Source organism: Falco naumanni, chromosome 5 (genome assembly GCF_017639655.2).
Source record: "Falco naumanni isolate bFalNau1 chromosome 5, bFalNau1.pat, whole genome shotgun sequence".
Taxonomy (NCBI): domain Eukaryota; kingdom Metazoa; phylum Chordata; class Aves; order Falconiformes; family Falconidae; genus Falco; species Falco naumanni.
Genome location: NC_054058.1, coordinates 39433440 through 39457720, shown reverse-complemented (window position 1 = coordinate 39457720; position 24281 = coordinate 39433440). Strand labels below are relative to the sequence as shown.

Below are 24281 nucleotides of genomic sequence, written 5' to 3'. Positions count from 1 at the left end.
GCTAAAGATTATCATATTTATAGGGGAACTGATAGAAGTAAATCTGGATAAACATTTCCATAACCTTAAATTCTTTTATGATATAAAAATAATCAAAGTACAAGCACAATATAGTTAAAGTATCTAATAGCTAAGAGAAAAAATACTGTGCTGGTAAGAAGTTAGTTTGTTCTTCCTATCTGGGAAAAAAATTCAACATGTTAAAACAATCTTTTTTCTGGAAAGTTTGTGCACTTAAGGGAACGTAGAAAAATTCTTTACACTGCATTCTTAGAAGATACTGCATCTTACTATCTGAATCATTGTTGATTTCTGAATACATTCCTTGAATGGACCAATATTATAAATTCTTGTCTATGATTACAGCTTCATGGAATCAGTTCAATTCCAGTTTCAGACTTGCTTCTATGCAGAGGAAAAAAAGCTTCCTTAATACATAGTGTATGATTAATCTGCAATATCTTCCAGATTTGTAACATGCCTTTAACTTCTCCAAGGCAATTTTAGTATTACAGTCTTTAAATAGTACAATTTTTAACAGAAGATAGTAATATGAAAGATAATAATATGTCAGAATTGACAAGCGTGAAAAAATGCAGGGTTTCAATTTTAGTTATAGAGGTATATAAATATATATACCAGTACATATGTCAGTATAAAAATATACTCTATATATATATATATATATTTTTTACAATAACAATTACTTCAAAATTGTTTCTTTTAGTTTGTTTTCTGTTTTTTAAAATTTCATTAAGACAGGCTCTAAATAGATGATTTCTTAATGAAATAAATCAAAAACTCTGAGGTTTTCTGTTAATCTTTGGAGTATATCCATTGCCATTAAGATCAGTAAGCAATTCATTAACCCATTGAACACAAACATCCTTATTCTTACCTTTAGAGATCACAAGAGCTGTCATTGTAAACTACAGTTCTTGATTATCCCCCATTTTTTATTTTGTTCCTTCTCTTTGAACTGCTGTGGGGATTTTTTATCCCCCAAAGAAATATATCAACCTCCACAAGAAAAAGGATAAAGTTTAGAATTCATTAAATGCTTTTCTAACTCAATCTCCTGATTTTCCTGTCTAAAGTTTAGTGCTGAATTTAATGTTGTTTCTGCTGTAGAGACAGTAGAGGCTAGTCAGTCTCACCTGTTGGGTCTCTGACAGTATCAGTCTTTTTCTGTTGACTAAAAAGAGAACCTAAAAGGCCATATTGGCTTAGGTACCTTGTTTGTAGGTGGTTAAAATGAATACAAACCCTGGTTTCCCAATTTAAGATTGTGTTTAGGACAAATATTACCTCACAAGACTGTATCCTCCTAAAAACTTGGTAGACAATTGAGTTATGATGCAATTGCTTTCAATCAAGAAAACAAGGTATATACCATGTGAAGAATCATCCCCCCTTAAGACAGCTTGGATGGATTGTCATTGAGGGGTCTTTTTACTTAAGCAGTAGGTTAGGTGAACAGCTTAGCCTAGACATTAAAGACCATTCCTAAAGCTGAAACTCTGAAAAAAAAATGTTTCTATAACAGTGTAGAGAAAAAAACCTGTTTCTATAACAGTGTAGACAATGTGTAGATAACAGTGAAACTTCTTGGAATTCAGTTGAAAGACTAGGTTTTAATATTTGTCTCTGAAATCTCTCCGTGAACTAAAAGTTATTATTAAATAGTCTTTAATAAAAAATTAGTTCCCATTGTAGATTTCACTTTCAGTGTAAAAAAACTAAAAATAAAGACTTTCATGTTTAAAACTACTGTTTATTTCCTCTCCAGTGAAAAATAGCACCATTCAGTCACAACGGTGAAACAAGCTCTTGCCATTATTATTTATTTACACCCAAAGTCATTGTGGTCACGAGGCCTAATTTTAAATTCTTACTTTATAAATAGGTGCAAACAACCAAAATTCTTAAATCTGAATACTTCTAACAAGGAGACACAGCATTCAATCCGTTTCAGGAATTCCAATTAATTCTCAGTGGAAGTTTATCTTATGCAGGTGGGGGTTTTGTATTTGAATTCCTCAAATTACTTTCTGGGTTTATTAGATTTTTTAATTTATAATTAATAATGACTAGAAGTCCTGTTTGATATGGAAGAATCCTTTTCAGAGACAGAATATAAGCCCTGCCAACACCTACATGTCATCCAAATGCACAAAGTCTTCAGCAAGAGCAAAGTGTCACCCTTTCACCAGCATCTTGTGGAGACAACAGGAAGGGAAGGTAGTTCTGCTTTACAAGTACTTCTCCTGGCACAAGATCTTCTTGGGGCACTGTAACAATTGCAAAAGCAGATCCAGCTTCAGTTCAGAGAAATACTGTAACTGAAAAGTCATCTAAAACTTGATTAATAATTGGAAAGTGTTTTATTCATTCCTAAATCCTCTAGTTTCCTGATGACTGGAAACTGTTTATATAGCTATTCATTACTGAATAAAACCCATCTCCTTAGGCTTTTTCATAAGTACACTTTTATATTATGACTGATTGTTCTCATGCTAATTAGAAAAAAAATTGCTAAAGTAAAAACTTAATGCACTTTGTAATATATGAGAAAGAAAATTAATTAAACCATTTATTTTATTCCATTGCATTCCAAACCCACGGTTACTTACCTGTGTGAACCATAGTTTTAATAACTGCCATTAAGGCTGTCAAATCTACAGCTGAAACTGTTTGAATGCATGGTAACTTTTCAATTATTGGGCTACATTATTCTGAAATGTTTTCTGGTTTCTTGTAATTACTGTTAATTTCTCAACTTTGTATTTCTGCCTTTTTTAAAAGGGATAGCTATAGAGGATTCTCAAAGGCATAAAAATTTTGGGTAGTATATATTGCGCTGGTTCAGCATTTTAATTACATGGTATTAATTATACAGTTGTAATGAATTCTAAAACTCAGTTGTTTAGCCAAAAAAAGGCACAATACATTTGATCTGAGTTTTCTGGCTCTTAATCTCAGACTTAACATACGTTTCTGGAAGGTCATCTAGAAGCAGAGTTTGAGATGCTAAAACTGTACAGAAAACATACATTGTTTGTGGGACATATGTTAAAATATTTTAGAAGTCTTTATTAAGCCTAAGTAATGTTTCTTAATGTTATTAATAACAAATGTAAGCATGTTTTTAAATATTAAGGGTGTATAGTGTATAATTTTGCTCAGTAGAAATACACTGCAAAACCTGCAATATAACTGAAACTCAAGAAGAAACTGCAATATATTCAAAATTGAGAACTCAGATATTATGATGATTTTCAAGGTACAATTTTGTGGGCAGTTTCCCACAAACGAAAAAATCTAATTTGCATGCTGTTGCTCTGTGAAGTTTACACCTCCACAGTCTTCATTATAGGCTTCAATTTACCTTTACTCCCACACAAACTTTCTGTTTTCTATCTTTCATTATTATAAATTGTTTACATGAGAGAAGCTGAGTGAAGAAACTGAGATTATAAGCAATAGTAATACCCTATTTCAGTTTATTCCCTTCTCTTATGTATTGTTTAGTGGGATAATAAAAGCCACTTAACTGCTAGGTTTGCTGTCTTATCATGTACGATATCTCAAATCTTGACACTGTGTGTGTATGTGTGTGTATATATATATGTATGTGTGTATTATTTGTATAGATTAGTCTTTACACAACCAATACAATTGCTATATACTTTGCAAACACTATTTCTTGATAAGAATTAATGTCTGCAGATGTACTCTTACATGTGTTCTAATGTGCCTGGACAGAAATTACTGATGGATGTAGAGTAATTTAGACAGAACAGTCTATCATACTTTGATATCTCAATGCCATTACTTGATGGCTGGAAACACTGCAAACTAATGGTCAGAACAGACAGGACACTTTGTATGCAGATCCAGGTGCGGTGGTTGCATGACCTTGAGCTTAGTATTAACACTCCTTTTTCTTTATTGCTCTTTGAGGTCCACTTTAAAAATGTGAACAGCAAAACACAAAAGAAAGTGGTGGCAGGTATTAAACATGCTGTTTTCTTCATTCGAAACCGCAGAACTTAAGTCAATGATTTCTAAAATGAAATTGCTCCATATAATAAATGAAAACACTTTACTGCATATAACTGCAGAGAAAACTAATTATTTGTTAAGTGCAAAACCAATGAATTTTGCTATTGCACTACTTCTTCATGGAAAAGTCACATTTGTTCTGTATAAAGGGATACATACCTTCAGGAATTCTTCATAGAGCTACTTACAAATTTTAGAGTAATTACTTTGAAAATACACGGCTTTTTTAATTCCAGCATATGCGAATCAGGCTGTTGTGTTTAGTTAGATATTTTATTACTTACATAGCTTAATGTGTGTAAATTTTTCACATATTTTTTCATTATTTTATGACTTTAGACAAGATATAGAGCATATATAGAGAGACATTTTCTACAGTAGTTCTGTAGGAAAACAGCAGTTTGCTTATATTTTATAAAATTTGGCTGTTAGAAGCATCTTATAAAACTGCTGGTTTTCATTCAGCAACAATCTTAATTCTTTAAAATATTTCAAAAGGTGGTTGGGGAGGGTTACATTAACTGGGGGAGAAAGACAGAAAGCTTTGTTAATGTATAGATACCTTAAAATATCAGTGTATTTCTTTTTCTCCCAAATGGTAATGAAACTATAATTCCTGTGCTTTCTGGATACTTCTTATTTTTCTATCCAAGATTAAAACCTGCTTCTTTTCATAAGTTTATTCACGTGAATAAGTTTATTCACGTGAATAAACTGAGCCTGTTTTTTTCTGTTAAGTTTAAGCCAAATGCCTATATTCTTAGGTAAGCTGAAGCAGAAATATTATTTTCTATCCTGGGAACATTTCTGAAATTAGAAAGTAAAAATACTCCAGAACTACTACACATAGGAACAAAAAGTCAGAAGCCAAAACATAATTACAAGCCTCCAAACTTTCTCAGGTTGCTATGAAAGCCCCCTGAGCTTTCAGCTCAACTCCTTCAGCTCGTTTTTGATGATCAGATGATTCAGTGGTTTACCGAGTGGTGACCTACCCCCTGAAGCTACAAACCCATTTCATGTGATCACCTGGTACTTTCAAGTGTCAGACACTCTTGGCACATAAAGGTCTTAGTTTTTGTCCATGGAGGGAAAAAAAACACCTGTAAGGAGGTTTCTTTTTTTTCAAGCTTTTACCCAAACTACATAGTTTAAAGTCTTCAGGAGTTACTTCATTAAGAGTTGCAAACAGAAAAGCAATTTCAGTTTGTTCTCACTGCCAGTGACTGTGCAGCCTTATATTTTGAGCATGACACTAATCTTTTGGCCCTCATCTTCTGTTTCCCTGTGCAGCTCAATGTTTCTGCCTCTGCTCCAGACCTTGTGACAGGCAATTAGCTGGCAGATCTGCTGCCTGGCCAGCTGTGCAGAGTGTGTTAAATTGTAAGCTAGAAAGTGATAGCAGCAATGCACTGCAACCAGGAAGATGCATCACTGGCAAATTCATGTCTTAGCAACAGCATAGTGCCCTGCTCCTCAACTATGTGGCTCCATACTCATGGTGATGCTGTATTATGCACAGCATCAGTGTCCCAGCGTAGCTTTGAAAGCACTCCAAAACTTTACAACATTTTGGACTGACACAGGCCCAATGCATTGATTCTACTCATCTGAGAGACTGAAAATTGCAAAATCAGAATCAGGAATTAGGAGTTGTAGATGCGTTAGCAAGGGATTTGTCCACACTCTTTTGATTTTAATTTTCGTGTATGCACTGGGAATGGACACAGTACCACATGGTTAGCTCTGTTTTCAACTACAGCATGTCAATATATAGATGCTTATTTGTTGCATCCTGGGAAGCAGCTTTATAATCAGTACTCGATATCATTGCAAAGAGTATTATATGAAAAAAAATATTGCCTGGGTGGGTTCACAGAAACTAGATGTTACCAGACAGCTTTACTGAGCAGATCTGCTGGAGCACAATACCCAGGACCCTTAGCTGGGCATTCCTGTCTCTGCAGCCCACTGAGGGGCTGAGTTGTCATTACAGGCTGACCTTTGCCAGCAGCCAGGTGCCCACCTTGCTGTTTTCTCGCTCCCCTCCCTCAACCGGACAGGGGGAGAAAATAGGATGAGAAAGTTTATAGGTAGAGATAAAGATTGGTTAACCATACCAGTTACCACATGGACAAAACAGACTTGACTTGGGGAAAATCAGTTTAATTTGTTGCCAATTAGAATAAATTTGGATGGCGAGAAACAAAGACAAAAATTAAAATAACACCTTCCACACACACACACACACTTTTTCCCAGGCCCAATTTCACCCCTGCCTTCCCAGCCCCTCCATCCTCCCCACCCCGAGCGGCAAGTGGGTGTGGGGGATGGGTGTTGGCGTCAGTCAATATCTCCTCTCCACTGCTCCTTCTTCTTCACACTTTCCTCTGCACGGCATGGGGTCCTCCATGGGCTGCAGTATGGATATCTGTTCCACTGCCTGGAGCATCTTCTCCTCCTCTTCCTTCTCAGACTTTGATGCCCACACTGTAGTTTCTCACTCCCTTTTTCTTTCCCTCCTCTTTGCACACATGGAGTTGTTTTGCCCCATCTTTAACACACTTTCCCAGAGCAGCCACCCCCACGGCTGGATCCAGTGGGAACTGGCTGTGTCCAGCACAGGGCAGCCCCAGCCGCACCTCAGGGGATCCCTGAGGGTCCCTGCAGCCCCCTGCAGCCCCCTGCCACAGCCCGGCGCCTGCGCCCAGGACACGTGTGTAGCCATGCTCTGAGCATGCCTCACACAAGTCTACACACCGTGTGAGCGCTGCCCACATCCATCCAGTAACTGAGATGGGAATCTCCAGCTTCCAGACTCCTCTGAGAGCCGTCATCTGCAAGAGCAAAAAAAACCCCAAAACCCAGAGGCTACATTCCAAACCAGCTTCCATGAGCTTTCAAGAAAGGAGCTGAAAAAGACAGAAAAACTTACCTAGGGTTTTCTGTTTTCTTCTAGACTTCCTCACTGGTTTTCTCTCTTCCCACCCCCACCCCACGCCTTTTTTATTTTTTTTTATTTCCTCCCCTGCTTCTGACATGCATCTTAAGTGAGGAGGATTTCAAGACACAGAAGGGAGATCTAGATTTGGAAAGAACTATGCTTTGTCTGACTTTTAAAGGAAATCTATGCATATAAAGATGTCCTCTGGGGAGAAGAGCAGATTTTTATTGGTTTGGTAACATTTTGCCTCTGTATTACTAGTGACAAAATTCTTAGTCCTATTAGCAGAAAATAGATGGAAGGGCATCGTTCCATGACAGAGATTTAATTCATAGGAAAAAAATTTCTCGATAATAGTGATGCTCCTAGATACTTTCATTTACTACTCTTCTGGAATTTATATTTGTCTTAGAAACAGAGATACAGAAGAGCCACGTTACTGTATCACACGTTAGTGACTGAGAAATAACTCATTTGGCAAAGGCCAATTGGCAGATTCCTTTGCAAGAACAAAAGAACACCATCCATCCCTTTGCTGTACCCTCCTACTCTGGTCTAAATGTTACTTGCCTGACACTTTTCTGAACACATTTAAGAGAGCTAGAAAGAGAGCTTGACTCTTTGCTGCAGCCATTAGCCGGCTCAGTCATCCTACCCTTCTAATAACTCTATCTTATTCAGTTTCAAGGAGCTGTATTCCCTTCGACACCATCATGAATCAAAACAAAGTATACATCCCACTATTCTTACTGGTCCTTACAAAAAAAACCCACCAAACACAAAGCCAGCAAAGGTCAAAACTGTCCCCCCCATCAATGAAACACTGGGAGAAACTGTCCTCGAAAGGTGACTAGTGTACTTGGCAAATAAGAGCCTAAATGGATTTAGAAAAACTTTTAAAATTTTTATTTATCTGTCTTTGCCACGTGGCTGTCAAGTATTGTGATTTTATTAGCATTACAATTTAAACTAATTTTTAATTTATTCAAGGCATGGACAGTTGCTACTCACTATGATCAATGAAAGTTTGTGATGAAACGGCCACTGACTGTCCTCTGAGACTAGTATCTAGATTACTTGGGGTATCTAGCAGTTTCTTAGTCATAAACTTGTTTGTTTGTGTTAAATACTGTTTATATGCTGATATTTCAATTAAATGGAAGTATCTGACTAAACATCTTCAGCTCTCATTTTAGTAAAAAAGAATTAACTCCAATTACTTGTAACTCGATCAGTACATCAAATCACAGACTTACTTATCTGCAACATGTAGTGCTCTTCTCTTTTGCTTCAGTTACATCTAAATTTTTATAGCTACTAAAGATGTCGACTGACTCTTGGCAGTTTAAATAGCCTATTATTACGAAAAGGACGTTATTCAACATTTACAATACTTTTCAGTCTCCTAAAAGATGAAATCTCCCCAAATAGCAGGTTATGTCATTCCCAGTGTGTCTGAAAATGGGTTGACATTTCCTGTTCTGCACTTTTTCTGCACTGCAGATTTGGAAACTTGTAGCAAGTTAGGTTCTACTCTGGGTAAGTGAGCGAGCAGGGGCTTAAGACAGCAACGTGAGTGTCCTGGTCCTGAAGAGTTAGGACAAGGACCTGCAAAAAAGAAATCACCTCAGGTTTAGTTTATTTTTATGTTCAGATCTTGAGGAATCCTTCCATTAAGCTAAGTAATTGCAGAGGAATGAAGCTGGGCTAATTAGCATTGATAATATACAGCTGTGGGCTGGCTTCAGGGGCAGTGGGTTGGCTGATGTAGACAAGGTGCAGCTGTGGCTGGTTCTGTTAAGGGGTTGAGAGCCAATGAAGAGAGAGCAGCTGAGGAAGAAGCAAGAGGAGAGAGAACACGTGCCCTGGATGAGGTAAGAAGGCAGTAGAGTGACTACACAAAGAGTATGCTGGTATGAGATAGTAAAAGACCTTGTTGCAGCTTGATAGTTTGGAGAGTGCTGCAACAATGAAAACTTGAAAGATCTTATTTTCTTGGGGTTTTAATTAACAACTTAAGCAACTTATAGGTGGTGGGTTTTTTTTCCTTCCTATTGTATTGAAATAATTGATGGCAAAGAATGTAACTTTAAATAGCAATCAGTTGTTTTTTCATTATAATATTATAGAATGCTAAAATATAAAAAATATGCTTTTAGAACTAGCGTCCAATAGGTTGAGATTGTTTGAATTATACTAAGTCTCAAAACAGTTATTCAAAATCTTAATAATGATGAAGATTTAAGCTTACATAAATTCATGGGCATGCTATTTTTTTACAAAATATGATAATGAAGGTTTTGATTGAGTCTTCTAACAAATGTTAATGTTGAAATTAAATATATATAAAGGATGAACAGTCATATTCTAATATGTGTTTAGCCAAAGTTTAAACACACACCCCCTTTTTTTAAATCTATGTTGAAATCTTTAGTTTTTATTAAAATCCGTGCCTAAGCTGCATAACAAAAGTGTAAATGTATGGCCACAAAATGACAGTAAATAACTAGTTCACAGAGCATCGGTATTAGTCACGTTCATGCTACTTACTTTTAATATTGGTGTTCAGCACTGTTGTCCTGGTCCTGAACCTTCACAGGGGCAAATCATGCATTTCTCTTGTGAAGTCTGTTAACACAAGGGTTAAGTTGAAATTGCACTTCAGGTGTCTGATGGGTGATTATGTCCTTCCTGTGGTCCTTGTTCGATGCTCATGGCTGTGATCAGAGCCTGCAGCTGTTCCTGCCTGCCCTGCCTGTAGGGGTGTTGCTCTCCCCAGCAGCAATGATTGCAGATCTAAACCACTCTGATTTACATGGGGATATGCTTGAGGCACATCCAGCCCCACAACTGGAAAGAGTATCCTTTCCCCAGCATAGGTTGAATATGTTGCCAGGCAAATTTGCTTTAAAATGGAATCAGTTTCTAAAACCATTTAGAAATGGTTTCTAAAAATGCAGCTATAATCTATGTAAACCCATCTTAATTCCTCAAAAGATGGTAGAATGGTTTCTGTGTGACACAGATAATGAGAAAAATTAGTTGCTTTACTGGGTTAAACCAGTGTTTCTTCAATCTAAATCCCATAACGTGAAATTTGTCATTTAAAATGGCAGTAGCTGCTGCTATTGTGGTTGCTAGCTATAACAGCACTAGGGGAGTTTGAGAATAACATGTGAGTTTTGAGGGCAATGTGAGCCCTATATATGTTCAGGAAACCCCACTCAAGCCAACCTTTGCCTCTATGATGAGTGTTTAAAGCTACTCACAGAATGAAAATAAAAATCACTGTAGACTGTAAACCAAAGACATTTTGTGGATTAAATAATCAGAACAGAGCTAGGGCTTCAGCACTGCTAATAGTTAATGTTGATTGATGCTGAAACCTCCTTTTGGCACTGGGGTCTCCTGGTCTGTCTTGCTTTTGGTGTACAGCTTTTGCTTAACCAATCTGGGAGCCTTTCTGTCTTCGCTGCTGTGGCAGCGTTGCTGTCACCAGGCGGAGGCAAAGGAGGAAGCTGTCCCAGGGAAAGGGGAAAAATCCTGGACTAGAAGAAAATAATGCTTAGATTAAAAAGGATAGCCAAGAACTGTAAGGGGGAAAATAATGATGAATCATTAAACATGGAGTTGGGGCTAGTGGCTGTGGAGGAGGGACATGAACTGAGACAGGTGAGGAGTGGAGGAGGAAGTTTACAGTGCCACAGGTCTCCCAACTGAAAAAAGCAGATCACTGGAAAGAAAACTGTTCCTGGAAATGTATAGAGTTTTATACGAAAGATGTCCCAGGTCTAGAGACTGAGGGGGGAGGGAAGGTGTGACAGAGGAGTCCTCTGAGAAGGTATCCTGAGTTCCAACAGACAAAACTGTGAATGATGGTATAATAGTGGCTTGTGTGTATGAGGCACTTCTGTAGACAACTGTAATCCTGGTACTGGCACCTAAATAACACTCTTGAGCTATTCTAATATAGCCTTTTTACTGTAATTATATATACATATAAATATATCACAATTTGAGTGGTGAGACAGAAATTTTGTTGTAATTGTTTCCCTAGCCAATAGTTCTGGTTTATTAAATTGCTAATAGTTGCCTGCTAAGAATAAACAAACATGGCTCAAGAAAGAAAAGGAATTATTTTAATAATTCAAATTAATATTTGAAATTTTAATTTCAAATAAAAAATAATTCAATTAAAAAACAACTTAAATACTTGTTTTATGCTTAAAGCAGATTGCAGTTAGAAATAATGGGAAACCATACCAATATTGCAAGTGATGCCTCAGAGGAAAAAGCTTACACTAAAGATTGTTTTGAATTTCCTTAGTGTCTCAAGGAGGTCATTGGCTTGGGAATGCATAAATGCTTTATACAATAATGATTGAATGGAATACTAAGGCAGGAATTAAACTTGATTTCAGTTTCTCAAAGGAAATGCCAGAGGAAAAAAAAATCTATACTGTGAGAACTCTGAACTGTATATCTCAAATAGAGCATATTTGTTTTCTTTGTCTGAGGAACCATGATGACAGACCATTAAAAGAAATTTGTTAAGAGAAACTCCCTCCAATGTTACCTTTACATTCTAATGCTGCTGCAGTGTGGATTAGTTTATGCTTGCAAAAATATAGGAGTAGGAATATGATCCTTCTGTAGAGTTAGAATTTCACCTGACCTTTGAAATGCACCGTTACATTTACTCCACATGAATGAAAAAGTATTAAAAGTTACCTGGGGAGGATGCAATGTATTTTGCAAATCTTCTCTTTTCTGATCAAATTGTTGATGCATTTTAATCTAGGTAAATAAAACAGCGCAAAAAATCTTTAGGAGAGCTTGTCATCCATCAGTTATTAGTTTTCTGATCTTTGTATGTATGTAAATATTTTATTTTTTACCTAGATATGTTCGTCCTTTGTGTTACACATCCTAGAGGCCCCACAATATCAACTTTATATAAACTGGCTTCTTATTCCATTATTCCCTATCTTGTATTTTCATCATAAAATGCATAATTGTACAGTAAGCATAATTGTAGGGTAAGGGAGAAGTGTGAAGAGTCAGACAATTTGAAATAAGAAAAATATTAAAAAATTAAACAAAGCACAAAAGGAAACATATTTAGGGACAAGTGAGCAGAAAGAAACTTCATAAAATGCCTTCTAGAAATGCATCCTGCTATCTGCTAAATATATTACGCTTTTTCTCTTTTAAACATATACTTTTTCCACATGAATAGATTATTCCCTAGACAAATAATGAAAAAAAAAATCTACCGTGACTTCTTGATTTTTTTTTTTTTTTTTTTTTGCATATTGGGTTACTTCTTGGCTTTATTATTTTGAAAGTTGACTTAATCCAAATTATATACAAATGGAAAAAGAATCCTTTTCAGATCTTAGTTTTAAAAACTTCTCAGGATTAGTTTGACTGTCTAAATTTCTGTTCTGAGAGTAGTATTAACATAATTCTGAAAACTGGGTAGTGAGAAAGCATAATAAATTTTACATGAAGTGAATAGTTTCTCCTTTTTTTTAGATACTAATTTAAAAAATATCCTTGAAGAAATAACCTTATTTTATTTTTATAAAATAAAAAGTAAAATGAGTTCTTCTGTCTTCTTTATGGTCACATGCTCCAGGTAAGGATCAAAAACTATTAACAATTTTTTTATTTTTGTCATGATTTATGGAATTGACTAGTTCTGCATTTGAGGAATAGATTAATTTTAAGAGAATTGAAAAAGGATCAGTTGAGGATACTTTGAAGCATAGATCCAAGTTAGATTTAGATTTGGAGTGTGTGCTTGGAGGCTGGCTTGCTCCTGTAAGTCCTTACTATCTTCTTGTCACGAGCTCATTCTGTGCCTCCCCTTGAAGGACATGATCCCTACCAGGGAGAAGGGAAGGAGACCAAGAATGTATTTGGTTACAAGATTATAAGAAGAGAAGCAGAACTCTTTCCACTTTGCAAAATTATCAAAGAAATAAAAATAGCTTGTGCATATTGTGAAAAAAGCCTTACTGGATTTCAAGTGATAGAAATATCTCTTAAAATAGTCTTAATTTTTCTGGCAAATAAGCACTTTGCTATTGACTTCAATATATTTTGCTCATTTTCATCAGATGAAAATTTGGCATGTTATCTCTTTGATCTACTGTTATAGTAAAGCAAAATTGGAAAATTACTGAAGTATTATTAGCTCAAGCTTACAGTGGAAATCTATTTGTTCTTGCATTCATGCAAAAGGAGGTTTATGTTTCCATTTAGTTTCAGAAGGATTTTTGCATTTTTTTTCAGGCAAGTATCATTACTGAATCTTTATTAGTAACTGTTACCTTTAAATTAGTTTTCAAAATTCCATCCTTAAATTTCATAATACATGTTTATTTGTTCCATAAGCAGTGTCTTTAAAATTTCTCTTAAAGCAGATGAAAACAGATACAGAGCTAACCACTTGTTCAACTCAATTGATTTTAAAATAATGGGTAAGCAACAGTATTTATCTTGAAAAGGAGTCAATTTTGGTTGATAACTATATGTTGTAAACAATAAATCTTGAGAAACTACATCCTTTCAAAGATATTGTTTCTATTTGATCCAGTTAATCAATGAATTACCTGCCTGACTATTTAAAAGACTATGGTTTGTCATAAATTACATGGACTGTAGCTGGAAAGTCTGACATGGGGCTATGCAGTCACACTGGTAGTCTTTCCTCATTTTTATTTTGTCACACATTTACCCCTGTTTTAACTCAGAAGCCAAATCCAAATGAAGTTGGTAAAAGCAGATGAAGGGTAAAAATTGGACTAAGAGGTCATAATCTGTTTAGTATTTCTAAATTGAGATATATAATGTGATCTATAATACATAGCCTGTATCAAATTGCATTTTGCAGTCACAATTAGCCCATGGTAGTTCTATTTTTTTCTCCCGGAGGCAGGAAAACACTGAAAATCATAGTGAGTTTCAATCTTGTGAATGACACGTCACCAGAAGCAAGCATAGTACTTACACGTAGGAACAACATTTCTTCCTGGGAACTACTGTAGGAAAAAAACCCCATGTACTTCCTTTTACCATGTTCCCTTTTACGTCTTTCTTCCATAGCACAGTCTGGTCTTATGACCTCCTGCCCACAAACAGCATAACATACCTGTTAATTTTTCTTTGTTTACATCTCTTTGAGGACAAGTTTGACCTGTTACAGTGGTACAGTTTGAAGATCTCATTTAACCTCCAACTGCAGGACCAGCTGTCCAAGTGGCATATGCCTGACGGCAGCTTTAGCTCACAATGGATTTAGCTGTTTCTGCAGAGAAAATATGCCTCACAGGGTAAGGAGACAGGTTTTCAGGGACTATCTTGTGTTATAATTCTTTTTTGGTAGCTATAAATGTGTGACCTGTATCTTTACATTTTAGCTAGGCAAAATTCTCTAAAGGTATCCCCGAAGGCATGTCATTCTGTCCACTTCTTGATCTCCCCTTAAAATATTCTATTCTCACATGACAAAAATTATGACATTTCTGTGGTTGTTCATTTATTAGTGTGTTTAAGGAACAGAAAGGGTTTGTCCAGGGTCTCATGGAAAATTAGATTTTAATGAAGATCTGACCTGCAGCAAACTGTGTGCATTTGTTCTTCACCCTAGAGCTTCAGACTATCTCTGTCACACCTCATGGTATCCTGCACTCTCCAGCTCTGAGCAGAGGAGGTGAGGTGTTCTGATTGTACAAATGAATGCTATTTGTTCTGAGCAAAAGCATTTGCCCAAGATCAGAACCAGGAAGGAGAGTGAAGTGGCAATGCTATGGCAAACCCTCAGGAATTCCTAGCACAGTCAGGGAGTCGGGGACTGGAAGGTGCTGCAGGACATCTTGATATTAAATATCAAGCAGATACTACAGCTGCTGCCTGCAGATTATTTTTTTTATTCTGCCAGCCATGTGGACAGCTCATGATACAATCATGGAATTGCAGGCTATGGACACAGACATCTCTGTAGCTGGCATGAATGTACACAGCTGCTGATCCCAGAAGGCACCCGAAGGGAAGGGAAGTACAGAACACTTCTTTTCATGTTGTTGTATCCTATATTTTTCTGTCCTTGGATGTGAGGATCTCCTAATTTGTCATTTGGTTTGGGAGTTGTTGTGAGCCAGAGATGGCAAGCCACTGAGCAATTCGCCAGTAGTTACCCTGTTTTGAAGGATGAGGATGTGTAATTAGCATAGGTTTGGCCAAAGTATGTGATTTTGTCTTTACCCTTGAAGTGTATCAAGTTTCCACTTGTAGCTTTTGGTGGGCTATAGAAGAATGTATTTGTGTTGTCTACGTCTTCATAAGCCTAAACAGGCACAGTTAATTCTCATGCCTGTCAGAAAGCCCATCTGCCTTGCAATAATATATTTGTATGCTCATACAAATCCTTATATTCTTCACTGCTATTTTAATATGGTTTTACTTAAATGTTACACACATTTAATTAATTGTGTCATTCTGTTGTAGAAGATTACTGAAATCTGGAGTTTACTTTTGTTGAATTTCTTATCCTGGGATTCATTTGAGGATATTTTCACTTACAACACTATTAGCTGTTGTTTATATATTTTACTTTTATTCCCATCAGCTTCAGTTATTGTCATATTTCTGCCATTATTTTGTTCATTTGATTTCCTGCTTACAATTTAATGCATTTTTTCCAGGCTGCTTCATTTTGCTGAAAAGAAAACTTAACTGTTAATCAGGAAAAGGAGCAATGTATATCCTATGTTTACACTCATAATGTTATTTCAACTTAAGATGAAAAAGAGAATGGAAATGAGAGCTCCCTCTGGAAAGTGAGCTGTGTCAAAAGGTAGCATGGCCTGTGTTGCTGGCCCACAACACTGTCAAGGAAGAGTCAGCAATCAAAGCACTGAAGGAAAGTACACTCATTAAAGACCCATCAAGCTCTAGATTCTACTGTATGAAAGCCTGTAATTCAGCTCTGCCCTGTGATTACTGTTTGTTTGTCAGCCCCAGTGGCTGTGATTTCTATCTTTTCTGATTTCTGTTGATTTATCAGAAAAAAATGATTATGCAGTATGTAGCTGAAGCCAATTATCTGTCATGTTGTCACATTGTTTCTGAGTTGTCCTTCGCAATTTACTGCCTCTTTTTTTATGCCTAGATTTTAAGTTCCTTCAGAGAGAAACCGTATCTTTCTCTGTTTTCATACCACAGATTATGATGAAGTACTAGGCCTTGAGGTAGGGTTTCTAGTGCAAATTTATTAAAATTATTTAATATGACATAAATTTGTTCTGTGTATGGAGTGTTATAGCATAACGACTGAAGGGAAAGTTATGTTACTTCCACTTGGATCAGCCAGAGACAATGTCCAATATAACTGACTTTAATAAGAAAGTGTTTCCAAGTATTGTGCTGCTGGTGGCAAAAATTTACAAAACTATATATGCATGGGATGATATATTTGGGTTTCTTAATATTGTCAAATGACATAAAACCAACAGCATTCTTTGCAAATTTTGGTAGTTTAGTTCTTGTCCCTTCAAAAGAAGGTTACTGGTTTAGACTTCTAAAGCCTAACAGACTTTTGAGAGACATCTGAAGTCAATCTCCTAAGTCAAGATAGAGGAATCCCTGCTATATAAATCAGTAACTCCACCCCTGAGGAGGAATCCATTCATTGGATTTAGGTATCAAGTTGCAGATTACTTTTGGGAATTAAAAATTCCCAAAATATAAAGGTATTCTTGGGATCTAGTTTGGCAAGATGTGCTATGACAGGCTAACTTTCTGTTGTGGTTAGCCTTGCCACATTAATAGGTCTGATGGAGGGTATGGCTGATGATGCACATCTCTCATCTGGGTCCCAGCATGATTTTTTTTTTGATTGAAAATAGTGCAGTAAGTGCTAGAAGCATTGCTGCCTGGTGCTTTTAAACCATGGGGAATCATTTATGACATTACTGCTGCCATAGAAACCTATTTAAACTCAACAGAAATTCAATTCATAGAAAAAGCTTTTCGGTCTTAATCACTCATACATTGTTATTCCTAAGAGGTTTACCAATGGAGTCAGGATTTCTGGAAACATTTTGCAATCCCTCAGAGCAGTAGTTTTTCAGATGCTTTGAAACTGACTGTATCCGCAATGTGGTCCTGTGGTCTGTCATTTTAGTAGAGTCCCAACGTAAACTAACATTCTACACACATGCCTACATAATATCAGTTTCTAAAGAACTGAAGAAATATGAGCGTGCTGTTGAATTTCTACTGCTGAGTTTTCAGAATATTGGATCCCAATACTCTATGACCTGACTCTTTTAGATATTACTTATGTGGAAGATTTAGTGTTTAATACCAGATTTACGTGTGTAAAGATATTTGACAATACCTGGCATTTTGATTTAGAAAAGTGATACAGCAATATTCTGAAATTGCAGTGCAAGTACTTCATAGCAATTGCACTACACGGTGAAATCGCATAATGAACATTATTCTCATTATTGTTCTCTATATGCTAGCTGCCATGTCGCTGGGCATTCCTAGTTACTAGGAAGGAATATGTAGGTTGAAGCCAGCTCAAACCCGTTGCTCAATTCTAAGTCACTTCTGCTGTTTGCTCAATACTTATATACTCTTTATTGTGCTGAACCATATATGCAAGTCCCCTATGCTGGTCTGTCTGCCTCAGGAAGATGCTGCTTTCTAGTGAATATTTTAGAGAGGTCCATTTACGTAACCAGTTGACCCCTTTAACTGTTACAGCCATTTATCTATGATAAAGGCCACTCTCCTGTCTCCTTGGTGTTGGCATAAGTTCAGCTTCCTTTATGATAGCTGTGGCCACTTCCAACATTCTTTTCTGAGCTTCATGAGCACATCATCCTTGTCTGTCTTCTCTGAACTTTCTTTCATTGTAAGCATTTATTGATCAATCACATAGAATCAGGAATATTGCAAATTACAGCAAATATTCTAGGAAGAACAAACAGAACATGTTAAACAGTTTGTACGTTCATCTCCCTCTTTCTTTAGCAAGTCCAAATGACCACATTTAGATAATAAAGTTTGTCAGTTTCACCTTTTTGGTCAAGTCTTCTGGAATACAGAAGTCCTAACATGGAGATTTCAACAATAGACAAACAAATAAGATACTAAATATAGGAAAGGTGAAGAAGACATCAGTCATATGAATTATTTTTGTTATATATATTTTTTATTTCATAATTAATTCTCTAATACCAAAAGGAAGATTTTTTTTAAATGTTTTACAAAGGTATCTATGAACTACTATCCAGTTTTTACAGAGAAGGCCTTTAGAGAATAATTTAAAATAAATCAAGCATTTAATTTATATTTAAAAATTAATGTGTAAGTTCTTATGCAAACTGTTGTTTGAAGACCCAGTAAAGACTGCATGCTCATTTGTTTATATAGTTTTACTTGAGCTAACTAATAACAGCAAATACAATTATTTAAATCTAGACATAATTTGTAGAAAAAGAGCAAATCAAGTCAAATGGGCTTCCTGAGGCAAAACAGAAGGTGCAACTTTATGCAAAGCTCAGCGTGATCAGAGGGGAAGGATTATTTTCAAGTATTTTTATTTCGGCAGATATGGCCTTATGTGTTTATGTATATAAAGTGTTAAAAAGGATAGCTTTTGTTATTCCCTTTACTTTTGCTAAGCAGCCTCATTCAGTTCTCATGTTGAGAAAGTCATTTGATATGATTGCAATGCTTGGGGTTTTGGTTTGTTTGGGTTTTGGCTCTTGGTTTCCAACAAGCAGGTAATGAACACTGAAATGTTGTCACTGCATTTTAATTCATTTAGCTGTGTTATTTTTGGCCACTGAATGCAACTGAAAAATAACTCCAAAATTTAAAGAAGGAGCTGTACTTTTCTTAGATGTCCATTTACTCCCTCCCACGTTAGAATGCATTGCTTTCTTATTGTAGAAGGCATATATATTTCACTTCAAATAAAAATACTGTATTAACATATTATAGCTCAGTGGCTTATGCATAAAGGTGGTACTAAAATTTTGTGTAAGAGAGACTGGAAATGGAAAAGTTAGTGCACAACTTTACAAAGTATTAAAAATCTATTGATTCAAAAAAGATGAGAAGGAAAAGAGGTGCTTCAAGGTGCCACCTTCAGTTCCATAATAAGAAATTATTTTATTGTATTCCAGTAGTGCTAAAATAGATGTCTACCTACATAGATATCTTCAAGACTTTCAGCAAATTCATATGTGATGATTATATACTAAATTAAGTGCAAGCAGCTAGCCTTTTGGGTGATGAAGTCAGATTTGCAGTTCATCAGGCAGGTCAAGACACAGACAGGGTGCTCAACCCAGATATACTGAGGCATTATCTTTCCAAGTTGTTTGGTACTTTAGCACCCAGGCAGGGATTTTGCCTGCCAGGTTACCTGCAAACAGTTTACAGACAAGCTGTGAGACAGCTGTGGTACTTGTGAGAGCTGGAGGTGGGCTGAGTTGCAGGCTGCATGGCCACACCTGGGACAGTGGTTTACAGCCAGCTGGGCATGTCAACTTTGGCATGTAACCAGAATCTCTAGACTTATCTTCTGCTTTATTTTGGATGCCTGTGATTCTTTCATTTTTTATCTTCTCCTTGTCACAGACTTTGTAAAACAATATGAACTCAAAAGTGCTAAACCAAATGTCTGCCTGAAACAGATAATGTTAAAGATTTGTTGTAAACCAATGGGTGATGGCTATATACTAAATATATTCCAGGCAATTACCTTTTTGTGATGACAGAGATTTCAGGGCTTCAGACTGAGAGGATTGCATCTCTCTAAATCAAAGTTTAGTATAGTATAGTATGATTGCTGTAATTATTATTTATCTTCGCTGCATTTAACTAAGTCCCACTGTTTTTATTAACCAGTAGAAAAGCACATAAATTCCTAGAAAAGGGGAACTAGTGAGGTACCATTTTCTGCAGGATTTATGTTCTTGCTGTTTAGAAAAATCTTGCTTTTATGACCAGGAAATTTATTTCCATGTATGAGTGGCATGATGCAATGCTGTAGCCTTAATTCATTATCTTCTTTTTTCCATACCAAAAGTACCAAATCCCATTTCTCCTGATTGAAATATTTCTCTACAATTATAAGAAATTTCCCCCTTTTACTAAGGAGCTATAAGGTAAATGTTTAATATAAGCATCTTACTGTAGAGTTCTGTTGATAATTTATGCAAACAAGCAACTTCGGTTTTACCAACTTTAAACTAGTACAAGAAATTCTCTTCTGGAATATCTGCCATCTAGGAAGTTGTGCTTTTGACTGAATTTTAGTATCCTCTTGGTTGCAATGATCACTTTTTCCTCAGCTTTCTCACCTGATGACTTTTTTTTTTTTGGTAGCTATGCCAAATGAGGGAAGGAAGATTTCTTTATTTACTCTATATACTTACATTTGTTTTCTGTTTTATTGAAGAGATTATTCCAGATAATTATTGATAAATCTCTTCCTTTTGCCCAGTTGCCCATCAAAGAAAGCATTAACCACACTCAGAAACCTGACATAATAAGCTGTTTGAGCAAGTAAATTGCTATTAACTATTAATTGCTGTTAACTACTAATTGCTTAACAGTTTATGAGGACGAGTACAGCATTTAATAAAGGGTTACCATCATGGATACGTAAACCTAACAATCTTAATCTCATTTGTGAGTGCTGGCACTTAGAATCAGGCTACAGTGTCATGATCTCATGCACTGCTACCAGGCTGGGAAAGGTACCACAGTAAATCATCCTGACTAGAGATGGAGGAAAGAGTGCTGGGGTGGGCTGACCATAATGACATGGGCTCTAACTGTGGCTTTCTACTCAGCTACAGTAAAATTTTTCCTCTTAATACATTGTCTTCAAAGTATTGATGGGTGGGGTCTAGGGACTGGCTTTTCAGAAGCTAAGTCCTTCCATTTTTCCACTGTTGTGACTGAGTGTGATTTCTTTGCATCTACAAGCTTCAGGAGGAGTGATACTAGGGCCAAAGAGGGAGAATACAGCCTTAAGGTTCTGAAGCGCTCTGAACTGCTATAAGACCCCAAGCTTCAGCACACATCTAGTTGTGTATTATCATGGTTGCTCTCTTGTGGTTTTCATAAGAAATATAAACAGCCAATTTAGGAAAGATAGAGCATTATCTGATTTAGCCATATTGCATGATGATATATCAGTTATGCAAACAACTTTGGGAAGATTTATAAGGTTACAGTACTAATGCATTTCAACCCAGCTGGCAATTATGAGCATGCTCTGAAACAAGTGTTCCACTTCTGTTGGAATTCCGGTGTTTGCCTTTGTTTGAATGTTTGCTTGTTATTTTTATAATGGTCTTGTTTCTGGAAATATACTGTAAATAAATATACCCAAGGAAAACTATGTATTTAGCATACACTTCTTTTTATACATGCTAGCTGGTTTGGGTTTTTTTGTTTTGGTTTGGACTGTGGAATTGGGGTTTTTGTTTGGTTTTGGTTTTTAATTTCTGAACCTTTGGGATTAGCACATTTTGGAGAACTACATATCATAAACTGAATATTGTGCAGTAAAATGCAAGAAGGTTGTGAAGTGTTTCTATGCAGTGAATCTGACACATGTATCTATGGAGAGGTAGGAACTCATCTGTATGCATTCCATTTCACGGGGGAGGTATAATAGATACATGGTTTGTTTATGTTGCAAATACACCAGAATTACCGAGAATCAGTAGTATTAAAAAAATGTTTTCTATTTCTCTTGAGGTTAGCTACTGCAAATGCAGAATGATAAAAAAGGGCTAAGTAACAGTCTGCATCTAGTGGGTTATGAGTTTTAAACATATCTGGTGAAAGTAGTCGATAGTCTGTATGGGTTTGTGAGTGTGCATGTATTTCACTGAAATGCTGCCTTAGAAAGGTAATTTTTGTTTTCTCTTGCCTTCGTATATCTCTTTCAGAAGTTGTGGTGATAGCTGTAATCCTAAACGGCTTTCCTGAGTAGAAGAGCTCAAAGTTGTCATGTATATTCTCTCCTGAACATTATCATTGCTGTTTAGTTAGTTATCTGGAGACACAATGTAGCAAGAGGGGACAGATGCAACATTGAATTGGTAGTTATGTAGTAGGATAATGAACTTCAAACAGAACCAGTAGCTCTACAGCACCTCAAAGGTAACCGTACTTGTTTGATGTGTAACTTCCCTTTAAACTTTAGATCTGGATCAGCAAATCTGATTAGGTTTTGAAGTGACAGCCACACTTTAAACAAGCCCAACTACTTCTGAAGCGTGCATGTGCAGATTAGGTAGCAAATCTTTCTATGACACATACTTGTAGCAAATATTCAAAACATAACTTAAAAAAAACCCAAACAAACAAACAAAAATCTCCAGGTTTGCCTGTTTCTGAGTTTTTCTTTTTATAGAGAAACACAGACAGCGTTAGGTGGAGTCATCTAAGATATATAACTAAATTAACAACTTCTAGTTTATATATTGTGTAATGTTTATGTGAGGTGATCATACACGTGTGAGTAGTTCTGGCAATATGTGCAACAACTGAGGAATGTGCATACAGTTGTCATCAGAACAGATAACACACCACTTTAGAAATCATGGACTAGGTCCCAGTTTTTGGGTACTGCCCTGCTGGTAATTATGCTGTTCTCTGGTGTTGCACAGGGAGCATGCCTGAAGCTCTCAGTAACAAGATGAGGACAAAGAGGCGTGAATTGCCAGGGCTCTGGGGAGAGTCAGCCCCTGGACCACCTGTCCAGTGAGCAGCTCAAAAATTTATAGCTAATGAGGCCTTACTTTGATGTAAACTTCTTATTTATTGAATACAATCACTGGTGTCCTGCGGAGCTTTTGATAAGCAGCACTTTTTCTTATATAGTGAACTACTTCTGTATTATTATTTATTGAACTATACCCTAGAATACCTAGAATATATCTAGAAAAAATAGAAGTAATTTATATTTTTATTATCCTTTCATGAATGCAACATGCTATTCAACTTAAGTGAAAGCATCCTTTCATCAAAATTTCTGATTTAGTGTCCTGTTTTTCTGAAATGGAGAAGATTCTTTCTAGTATTTTTGCTGACACAAAATAAAAAATTCCTTTAGGATAACAAATACCTTTAGTAGCATCATGATTAACTATCGGGTTTTATCAACTTCTTTCTTTAGAAAGAAAAAGATAATTTTACTCACTAAATTTTCAGAATAGAAAAACTGCTATGTCTTCTACATCAGTGTAAAAACAACAAAAAGCTTTAACAACATATGGATGAAATTGCCAGTGTCTGAATGTTAACATCATTTTAAGACGTTTTATTACTCCTTTATCTTTAATATGTGAGATACAGAAGCTAATCAGATATTTGTAAGTTGTATGATTTCTGATATGGAAGATGCCATTCCTTAATCTGGTGTTCTTGGCATCTGTAAGCATTGTATATTTTTCCTCAGGACAAAAACTATGCCAGTAATTACCAGTTCATCATATTTCTCGATGAAGAATGCTTGCAATTATCTTATTTTCTCTACTGAAGTTTTTAATGTTTATTGCAATAGTATAGACCAAATGAAAGACTACTGTTAACAATCTCACTATATGAAAAAAAGATTTGAGCAAATTTTAATGTTACTTCTATTGTACATAAAAACCAAAATGTTTTATTAGATTGCTGGAAAAAGCAAAATTTGGATTCCTTCTTGATGTACCTATTTGTATTTTGTGGCTATTAGATAACTGTTAAGACTAACTGGAAAAAAAGCAAATCAGCATAAGAAGAAATAGTAATTTGTTTTCAGTGTAAGGATGAATAGAACATTTCTACAAAGCAAACCACTTAAATCTTACATTTCTTATCAAACAGAAAGCAAGCTAGTGAAATCCATGGCTTAAATTAACTCCAACAGAGACAAAGGAAGAGCTATGTGTAAATGCAATTTCATCATCAAAGTCAGCATCTATGGTAGTCATGTAAATTACAGGATCCACCAACAGAAAGTAAAGTTGAATTCACAGCAGTGAAACTGTATATATGAATTCATTGTTGTGGACTCAAAAAATGGAAATGTCTTCCAAATGTTATTTATTCTATCTTCATTCCTTGAGACAATAAACATTCACAGATATTTGTCTGAATTGTTACTGAAACCATGTCACTACTGTATAACCAGGTTTGTTGCTTAACTATTCTTATAAAAGGTTGTCCTAATACC

The 24281-nt window shown here is 35.9% G+C and overlaps 1 protein-coding gene across 16 annotated transcripts in view; it reads left to right on the top strand.

The window, feature by feature from the left end:
* The window catches only part of PPFIA2 (PTPRF interacting protein alpha 2), a 351100-nt gene that overhangs the window by 185008 nt on the left and 141811 nt on the right, over positions 1-24281 (top strand). The gene's annotated exons all lie outside the window — the stretch shown is intronic.